Source organism: Camponotus vicinus, unplaced genomic scaffold, assembly GCF_025532165.1.
Source record: "Camponotus vicinus isolate PSW18456_S1 unplaced genomic scaffold, iyCamVici1.0 SCAF_10, whole genome shotgun sequence".
Classification (NCBI taxonomy): Eukaryota; Metazoa; Arthropoda; class Insecta; order Hymenoptera; family Formicidae; genus Camponotus; species Camponotus vicinus.
This window is the reverse complement of record NW_028141946.1, coordinates 853,483-864,585: the sequence shown is the minus strand read 5'-3', so window position 1 is coordinate 864,585 and position 11,103 is coordinate 853,483. Positions and strand designations below refer to the sequence as shown.

Below are 11,103 nucleotides of genomic sequence, written 5' to 3'. Positions count from 1 at the left end.
CTCCGCGACTGCGATGATGACGTTGACTCGTAAAGATCTCACGCACGGCGACTCGTCTCGATTTGCCGGCGAATTTTAGTGTATTTTACCGCCTTTACGTAAGCGTAATACGGAGATTGATAATAAACGTACGACACGTCATTCGCAGAGAGGTCATTGTATAAATAATATTCCGAATAAATCTAGCGAATTTCATTTAATCGTAACAAGGATATTATGATAAAGAAACGATGTTTTTTTGTCTACACATTTTCTCATTTTTTTTTATCTACCTCAAAGTATAATAAATATTTTTAAAAAAGTGGCTTTTTTATGATAGAAAACGTATTTTTTAATCAATTGGCAATTTGTAAGCAAACTAATTTTGCACAATAATTTAGAAAAATTTACAGATATTTGATGAATCATGACGTTAAATCGGATTAAAAATATTTTTATCTCGTCTATTAATATCTCAAGTTTACCATGCGTTTTAATATATTCACTCACTCAGTCTGGCAGGATAATCCTCAAGTTATGGCACGAGAACGAAGCAAACATTTTACAATTTATCACTGTAATAATCTTTTTTCTCAATTTATGTATTTAACGAGCACTCGCAAAAAAAGGATAACGAGAAATCAATAATAATGGACTATAAATATATAAATGCAATGCAGTCGGATGTGCCACTCGAGAGAAACTGATCGCTCGTCATGGTTGCTGAAAGCAGTCGAGTCCTTCGAGATCCGACGGCCGTCGCCAAAGACGACTCGTTCATTGTTTGCTCGACTGATTATCGCGGTGTACGAACAAATACGCGGTGCATCTTTCAAAGTTATATGCCGTTGCCTTTCGTAGCCGAACCTGCGATGCCGTTTTCTCGAGTGAAATAAAGTGTCAATTCAGAAACCTGTCGCGGCGGGAAAAAGTCGGAATCGATGACGCGAAAGAGAAGGAGAAAATATTCATAATATACAGAATTTTTCCACTTTATATTTTGTTTAAACCCTCTCGATACGCGCCAGTGTATTAGTAACGATTGCAAAATGTGAGAAATTTTGTAATAAGTTCTTTCTCTTCTTTTTTCCTTTCTTAAATATAATTTATGTAACAATTTATAAGAAAAATTTGGCTGATTATGATATAATATGTTATTTAAATAATTGAACATTTTTTCAGAAAATATTAAAAATACAGCAGATATACTGAACACGAAATAATAATAAAATTGAAAAATAATGTAATAATTGTCATTAAACTAGTTACATAAATTATAAAAATGTTTTTTCTTTGCATAAAAATAAATATTTATGAATGCGTTTATATTATAATTTAAATATTAGAATGAAAAACGGCTGCGATTAATTAACAAACGTCATGTTTAATAAATCTCTCTGAGCAACAAGAGAAATTATAGTTGGAAAAAATAATTTTTCATTATTAGTAACGATTGTAAAATGTGAGAAATTTTGTAATAAGTTCTTTCTCTTCTTTTTTCCTTTCTTAAATATAATTTATGTAACAATTTATAAGAAAAATTTGGCTGATTATGATAATATGTTATTTAAATAATTGAACATTTTTTCAGAAAATATTAAAAATACAGCAGATATACTGAACACGAAATAATAATAAAATTGAAAAATAATGTAATAATTGTCATTAAACTAGTTACATAAATTATAAAAATGTTTTTTCTTTGCATAAAAATAAATATTTACGAATGCGTTTATATTATAATTTAAATATTAAAATGAAAAACGGCTGCGATAAATTAACAAACGTCATGTTTGCGTTTAATTACATCTCACTGAGCAACAAGAGAAATTATAGTTAGAAAAAATAATTTTTCATTTTTTTGTAGCACATAATAATATAAAGATATAAAGTATCATTATTCCATTCACTTCAATATGTACGATATGATTAAATAAGATATATTAAATGAGATATATAATTAACAATTTAACAGTAGCTGGCAAAATAGATAAATATGCACAAAAGATAAAATATATAAATATTTTGAATTTAAAATTTGTATTTATATCAAAAATAAAAATATGTGTACACTATTTTAATGTATTTATTTTTTCTTTAACTTATTTTTATCTTTTTGTATTAAAATCTTGTGAATCTTTTATTATAACTTTATATTATTATTATTACCTTTAAATAACTATTGCATCAAATCTTTTATCATTTACAAAAATATTTTGAAAAAATTACTTTGTATATTCTTTTCTTTATCATTTTATATTTTCTTATTATCATTACACAAATTTAATTTAATATAACTATCTTTTACGAATTTAAATATTTTTTCTTGAAAAGCTTTCAAAGAAGCTAACGTAAAATTTCTCTCTTTTCTGCATATTTATTTTTTATATTTCTTTCAATACTGCAATTAAGAAAAAAACCCATATAAAGAATTGCCCTCTAGCGAGAATTTTCATAATGAATAATTCATATGAAAGGGATATGTTGGAAAAGAAGCTCTCCAAAATAATTTTCAGTCGGTATAATAGAATGCTTAGAAATTAGTTATCTCTTGTGGCAAACAGTTATCCGCGGTAGTAATTTTTCGTATTTTTATAAAATTAGAAGATTAGATACTGAATTAAATATATTGATATAAGATCTTCTAACATTCATCTTAATTATTTTTTAAATACCACAGATACAATGTCAACAGGAATAAATATATGTACTGGTGTTGCAAGTAAATATTAGTACGAGGGAAAATATTTCAAGTGTAAGTAACATTTTGGAAGACATCTTGGAAAAATCTTATACTCTAATATTCGACATCAATTTTAGCGGATATATTAATATTTCACGCGCATAAACTTTAAACATTTTTCCCTCCTTTTTTTACCTTTATAAGAGGGCAATTCTTTATTCTTCGATAAAGTGTAATATAATAATAGATGACAGATAAATTTACTCACTGATTGCAACACCGCCATGATTCCTCCAACGGTCGTCGCGATGATGAATTTCTCTCAATCCTGGGTTGATCCACAAAAAGGCACTCACTCGCGAAAAGTTCGGCTTTGAAATTTCGATAACACACGACACACGCGATATTTACGCACGATACTTTTTTACGCACTCCCGATATTTATTTATTATATATCAGATATACGCGCAGGCGACGTTAATCTCGAATACGTTTGACTACTACTTGAAACTAGCAACACAAAAATATACTCTGTTCCCGCTTAATTTTCGACGATACTTATTCGCGGTAATTTAAAATCGCAATTTGGAGGTGACGCGAAACACGAGTAAATGACAGCGTTAATTGTTTCCGACCTTCGACACTCGCTGATGCTCGATCGTGATTATTTTTACGCCGAAAAAATTCCGACGCCACGACCGTTCGCGCCTTTACTAAGTACACCATAAACAAGCGCGATACGTAGATTAGCGACTGTTTTTTTTTTCCGTTAGAGCGCTGCGATCTAATTACAAAACACTGAGCTACACGAATTTATCTGATTGACGTGAAAATTCGAATACGTTTCTATTAAATGTATGGATCATATATATGGATCGGTTAAAAAATTCGGTTTTTTTAAAGTAAAATTAGACTGCGTATGCTTGAATTATTTGATTGGTCGATTAGAGTCTACCTTGATAAATTTATATAATGCACAAAAAATACAATATACATAAAAATTAATCGAAAGCAATATATTTTATACGTTATATACGTAATTGATTAATCGTACTTTATTACTTTATTTAGGTAGACCCTCGGAGTTTAGAAACGAGGTAAAGGTTTCTGCTCCCGAATAATTAATCAAGGAATTCGAAGCATTTTTGACAAATGAAATGTATCTTTTATTTGCATGCCATGAAATCAATTTACTTCTTAATCGATTAATCTCCGTTCTTGTTTATAAAATGCATAATAAACATTGTCAACAATGTAATAAATCTCTTATCAAAGTCAAAATTATCGATTAACCCAATATAGCGAATAAATGCGTGGCGTTAACGCGAAAATCATAAAATAATTTTTATTACTAGTTATCGACGAACGCCTTATAATATATATTCATTACCTAATTGCTTTATTACTCTCGTGATATGTGATATAGATTGAACAATCCATATATACGTGAAATCCGAGGGAAGATCGCGACGCGTTTCGACGTGATCGGCACGATAGTCGAAATAATACTATAAAAGAAACTGCGGTGGGGGAAAGGTAAAGCGGGAGAAGTGCGTAGAGAGTAACTTGAGCGAGGGCGCGAACGCTTTGTTTACAACTTCGTTACTTACTTTTTTGTAAACACAGTAGCACGAGTACAATCGCCAATCGTCTCAAGGTTAAGATTTGGTGACGTAAAATATCAAGTGTCTTTCGAACACGTCAATTTGTGCGAAGAATGATGAGGTCAAATAAGTGTGTACAAAAAGTAACAACACATGTGCGAATCTAATAAATCATTTTCACGTGAATGTTGTTAGATCTTGAAGTTTGCCTCGACAGACGAGAATGTTATGAGCGCTTTTTCGACGTATAAATCGCACTTTATTCGCTCGATTATGATCATATGTCACGCATCAAACACGTTTATGAATACTTGTTGCAAGTGTGCCAACGTTAATTATATCGTGGACGAAGACATAAATACGATTAACGAGGAATGGAGGCGTTATTAGAGGTTAGTTAACGTATCATATAATTGCGATTGATGATCACAATTCTTACGATGGAATGTTTTTATAGTGTATTTTTGTATAGTATCAAAATGAGGTATTTTGATATATACAATAAAAATGCAAAATATGTATGTATCATATATGTATATATAAATATGTGTGTACATATTTTTTTTTTTATTTTGATATACGCAATATATACGAAAAAATATCTATATGTATGTACAGCTTTTTCTCGAAAAAAATTTTAGATCCGCTGACAATAAATGTGTGTGTTTGCGAATGTAAGTGTGTGAGGGGGAGGGGGATACGCTATGATTTATTATCATTTAATAAATATAAAGTTTATGAACCGGAAATATATCAACAAGCTTACTCGGACATGGCTTTATACGCATTTTCACACAGAATCTAATGCACATAATTCCTACCTTCAGCAATTGTAAATGGCTTATTTTTGATATTCGAAATTAATAATAAAATTCTAAGATTTATATTTAATTTTGAATAGCTTAACATAATTGTATTTTAGGGTTTAATTATTAACATATTTGTTGGAAATTAAAAAATATATTGAAAGAAAAATGGAGAGATTATTTGCCGGAAATTAAAAAATATATTGAAATAAAAATGGATAAAGATTATTTATTAATTGAATTAAATATCTAAGAAGTAATCGATTCTAAATTAATTAAAGAATGAAGTTTGTTTAAATAATTGAAAAAAAAACACCAACAACGAAATAGATTCCGCTCGTATATAATTATAGTGATTACGTGTTAGAGAATGTTTTTTTTTTACAGAAACGAGATGGCAAACCATTTAATGGAGGAACACCGACATAATCCTTCGGGCAATATCTTTAAATTCGTATAATGGATTTACACGCATGGTGAAATTTTATGAAGCGATGATTGGCGGTTAGAGTGTGAGCGAACGATTTCTTAACTTTCTAAGGATCCGTAAGTAATAATTCTAGTCCTCGTTATCTTAACAAAGTGCGGTTAACGCGTGAGAAATTAGACATCGTATATTTAGTACACAAACGTTCCTGTCTGCTTCAGATTTATAGCTTGTTATCCTGCGTACTTATACAACCCGGACATTACGCATACCTATCTAAAACATTCGTTTTTATAGTTAATAAATTGAAGGATACATAGAGGTCTACATTTACTTTCACTTTTACATTTATATAAAATGTCTCGTTTAGCTGCATTATTTTCTAATAATAGATTTAGTAAACAATTTAATCAATTTTTCTTTTTATAACGAAATCGAGGAAAGATGTCATGGTAATATTTTGACATGTTAAAACTTTTGAATTTTCAGATACTTTTTATTTTTATATTTTTCTATAATTAAATTTTAAATATGTAATCGATTATAATTAATTTTACTTATACAAGCATATCTAATTTATTCTTTTCTTTTTGTAAAAGCAAAAGACAATAATGTTATTGATATTAATTTAAAAAAAACTTATTAATCACTTAAAAATATACCGGATTTTGTTCACTATGTACATTAATAACAAAAGATTTTTTATTTGTAAGAGAAAAATAAATTATACCAATTTATGAAGATTGCTATACATATAATGTAGTCCCAGACAGCTAATATAATCCCAGATAAACAGAAATAAGGGAGATTTTGACAACTGTTATTAATTTTTGCTTATTGTTAGAACAAAAATATAAGAGTAATAAAAAATATAAATACAAGGTTATCACTTGTCAAAAACATTTCTTATGATAAATAAATCTATAATAAATCTATAATAAATCTATAATAAAAATACACTTTTGCAAATCAAGAAATAATCAGATATACAATTTTTTGATCAGTCTTTTAGGATCAAGAAATAATATCGCGCGCGATTGCGATTTGATATATCGAATAACTTGAAAAAAAAGAATGATATTTTTATTGCCCTTCTAAATAGATTGTCAAAACCAATTGGCGATTCAGCAGCTGCTACCGCATCAAAAGTACCGGCGGCCAACGACTTCTTTGCTACTTTCATGGAAGACATATTGGAAGACTTTACTGCGAAGGAGGAAATATATTCTACCATCGTTACCAAGGAAACAGGGCATGGCACGTTTTTATTGACAAGTAAAAGAAACCGTGCGCAAGTCTTTGTCATGGGACACGATTAAACGACTTTTGAGCTTTTGAGCGATAACTAGTCATCGCTAGCGATATTTGTTACCATCGTTTGATTTTCAATGTTTATTCCTAACATTAGAAGACAGATATTTCATTTTTTTTTCAATTAATCTTGTAAGATCAAAATATTTCACATATATCAAATAATACATTATTATTTAGTATTAATGGTACATCTTGTGTAAGGGAAACAAGTATAGAATGTTAGTAACATACTTTTAAATCTATTTTACATGTGCATTCTTGGACCAACTTATATTTTCTTAGTCAAAATATGTGTTGAGATATTAATGATTTTATTATAGTCAATAAAGATAAAAGTATCTTTGGAAATTAAGTTTTAAAAATAAGAATTGATCAATAAAATTTTAAAATTTGCATTTGATTTTGAATAGCTTTAATATAATAGAATTCTATTTTAAGATTTAATTACTAACAATAAGATATTTGTAAAATGTTGAAAATTCTAAAGTTATGTTGAAATAAAAGTAAAAAGATTATATTAAACTAAATATCTAAGAAATCGATTCTAAATTAATCTAGAATAAAATTTATCTAAATATTTCGTGTGTAATATAATTTATACACTGTTAAGACATTTTATCATAATTATTATAATAAAGATTATTGATTTGTAAATCATCTAAGCATCTCAAGAATAAATTTCCGCGATTATACAAATATCGAAAAAATTTAATAAGTTATTTACATTATTAACTTTTCCATTATATAAAAAATATTTAGAAATGCATGGATGCATAGGATATAAAAATTTTAAACATAATAGTATTCTTTAGACATTTTACTCTTTTCGATTATGAAAGATCTGTTACAGAAAAGAAGCAAGCTGAACATATTGGAGGTTGTAATATTTACAGGCGCAATAAAAGTGTGCTTTTAGCAACCCATTCATCTAAACCTTCTGTTGATGGAACACCACATCGCGGAACTTGGCCATACAATAATGCCAAATATGCGTGAAAAGAATGCGATTCGGAGATATTCGGCTCGCACCAGTTTTACTGCTTTTTTAGCATTTTCAGGTGCAGTAACTCCTTTTTATATTTTATTTTTAGTTTGAGTTATTTTATCATATGACTGTAGAATTGATATGTAGCTGACAATCACTGACTATTAAAGAAAATAAGAAGTTCTTTTTTATAATCATATTAACGATATGAAAAGTATTGTAATCGTATTTCTAGATAAAAATATTTTGCGAAAAGTATTTGCGATTGTTCGAAATCGTGTATATAAAGAGTTGATCCTATAAAGGAATAATTTCGTTCCAGATATTAATTTAAATATAATTATATAATTCCAGGTTCTTGCAATTTTATTTTTATATGTTATTGTATAAATAAGTTTGAAAAAAAAAACAATTTCACAATTACAATACTTTCCAAATTAATATTGTCAAAATTATCTTTAATTTGTTTAGTGTGTATATTTTTATCATAACATGTATAATATTCATAAAAGCTTTGATTTTATTAATACATATTTTTATATATACATTGTAATAATTTTATATAGCACTTCTTTTTAATTCACTACTATTACATCAACACTAACAAATAAAACTTCCGATATACAAATTTTTATTTAAGTGTAACAAAACAGTAAATTACATAAAAATGTAGGAAATTATATATTAAATACAATTTTTTCCTATATCATGGTTGGAGATGTGTCGCCATTTTAGAAGTACTTTCCCACGTAGCCGTGGTTAATTTATCGAATTTTCTCCAGTCGCATCCCTTACGGAATCATGGAACAAAATGGCCGACCGCGTATCCATGGAAACACTCTTTCGCAGCATCAGAAGGGAGCACATTCATGGCAAGAAGGGATGAACGAAATAGCGTGCGCGCCACATCAACCAAGAAGGGGTGGCCCCTCGGATGACGAAGGATACGAGCTGACATATTTCTCGTATCTCCCATCGAACGAGCCATCTAATCTACAGACCCCGTTCTTCAACGAGGACGGCGATGACGATGAGACCGTTATTATGTGTTCGAGAATTTGCAATCTAATGCAATCCAATGCCGTTTATGCAGTCGTAAAAGGGGTGCGACTTAGGCCGTCCTTTTTTCTTAATCTTAACGGAGCGTATGCGGAAAACCGCCAAATGTTCTCATAAACGTGGATCATTAATAATACTAGTCGAAATGGTGATGCTAAAATTATGAATTAACAATCGGATGATGCGCTGACACGTCTAGTCAATATGCATGTAGCTAATAGTGAGATATTTGCTGGTTTATGATCGCCATACCAGTCAAGTTACGTACAAAGAATAGGTTTAATGGTACAAATACTCTAGAATTAAAACTGACAATAATATGAAAAAAATTGATAACATCAATAAAAAGTATTGTAACTATAAAATTATAATTTTTTTTAAGAAAACATTTGTGTAATAATATTTTTCTCGGAAAAATTCATAATTGTATCCCGCAAACATTAATAATTATAATATATTCAAATTAATATATGAAACTTAATGAAATTTCATTAAACATATTTTTTTATGTAATGTAGTTGATTTAAGCGAGACATTCGAAATGTTTTTGTAATACTTTTTATTGATACTTTTATTGATACCGGTGGAATTGTAATATATATATTAAAACATATATATATATATATATATATATATATATATATATATATATATATATATATATATATATATATATGGTATACACATTATTTGACAAAAACGGAATATATAACATTAATGTTTTAGATAACTATTATTATTTATTTTGATTTATGTAGAGATAAAGCGTGCGCGCTATTGTTTTATAGAAATATAATATCTTACATATATTACAAGTGATTTGCCTGATTGATTGACTTATTGTGCAATATATTGTTTCACAATATGTATTGTAGTATATGAAATAAGCGCGATTATTATCTTACTCTATATTCTCTTTTTTTTTTTTGTTCATTTTAAACAGACTTTACTTTGCAATAGAATTTGTGTTCAGTTAAAGATACATATTAAAAATTGAAAAATTGTTATGATTAATGACTTCTTTATATATATATATACACACACACACACACACACACACATTATCATATTAAAAAAAAATTTAAAAACATAAGAAATAAGTATATATATTACAATTTCAAAAAGAGATTTTAAAAAGTTTTACAATATAAAATATATATATATAAAAACATATAAAAATATATAATACATATGTAAAAATACCATTTATATATCAATTCTTTTTTATTTTATATATACATAGTGTAAAAATTAAATAATTAAAATAATATTTTATTTCTCTATGAGATCACAATTGTTAATGATAGATTCTTAATAATAGATCTTTGATAAATTAAAATATGCCGATTTTTTAAGTAAAAATACCGATAAAAGTCATTTTTGTCTCTTATATATTATATATAAAATAAGACAAGGAAATTATATTACCATAAAAGTAAAACACTCATATTTTTACTATACTAGGTGCATGATAAAATATTTTTTTTTAGATATAAATAATTTGTTTAAATTATATATATATATATATATATATATATATATATATATATATATTTTCATAATTTTTTACAATTTTTACTATTTTCAATTTTAGTTAAATATAAGATACGATATAAAAGTGTACACAAAAAATACAATAACTGAAAATAATAAAGATAAATAAAGATGATATAATAATAAAGATAATTGGCATATTGCAATATAATTGATTTAGTTAATCATTTATATCTAGTTCTATGAGATTTAATAATGAGAATTAAATATAAATAATATCAATAAGTAGATATTTAAAAACAAGATTTGATTTAAATATTGCATTTGTTTTTTTATGCTAGTTGATACTGTTGATTATATTTGTGACAGCAAATATGTTAAAAGTAAAATATAATAAAAATAGAGACGATATTAATTTATGATAGCTAACGTGAAAATATACATATAGATTATTCTGAATACATCATAGAGAAATAAAAATATAATATGTTACTTCATTTTATTTGTTTTTTTTTCTATTAAAGAAAAACATTAATATTTTATTGACTCAAATTTTTATGCTATTTTACTTTATGTATTTTTGCAAAGACAATTTAGTTCCAGGTTACATAGATGTTTCGTATCTACGGTTAAGAGATCGTTCGCCGGAGAAAGATACTGGACGACGGCCTCTATAAAATATATTAGGTACGACCGGGGGCCACACGTTATAGCTGAAGCACCAATGCGGGATAGGTCTCGGGAGGGTTGCT

General features: G+C 27.5%; 1 long non-coding RNA gene across 1 annotated transcript; it reads left to right on the top strand.

Annotated features, from left to right (window-relative positions):
• Positions 1 to 4,178: 4,178 nt before the first annotated feature.
• Positions 4,179 to 9,282, top strand: LOC145961076 (uncharacterized). The gene is made up of 5 exons (XR_014435555.1): positions 4,179 to 4,658; positions 5,460 to 5,618; positions 6,602 to 6,774; positions 7,653 to 7,871; positions 8,581 to 9,282. It is a non-coding gene; the product is annotated as an uncharacterized LOC145961076 (long non-coding RNA).
• The last annotated feature ends 1,821 nt before the right edge of the window (positions 9,283 to 11,103 follow it).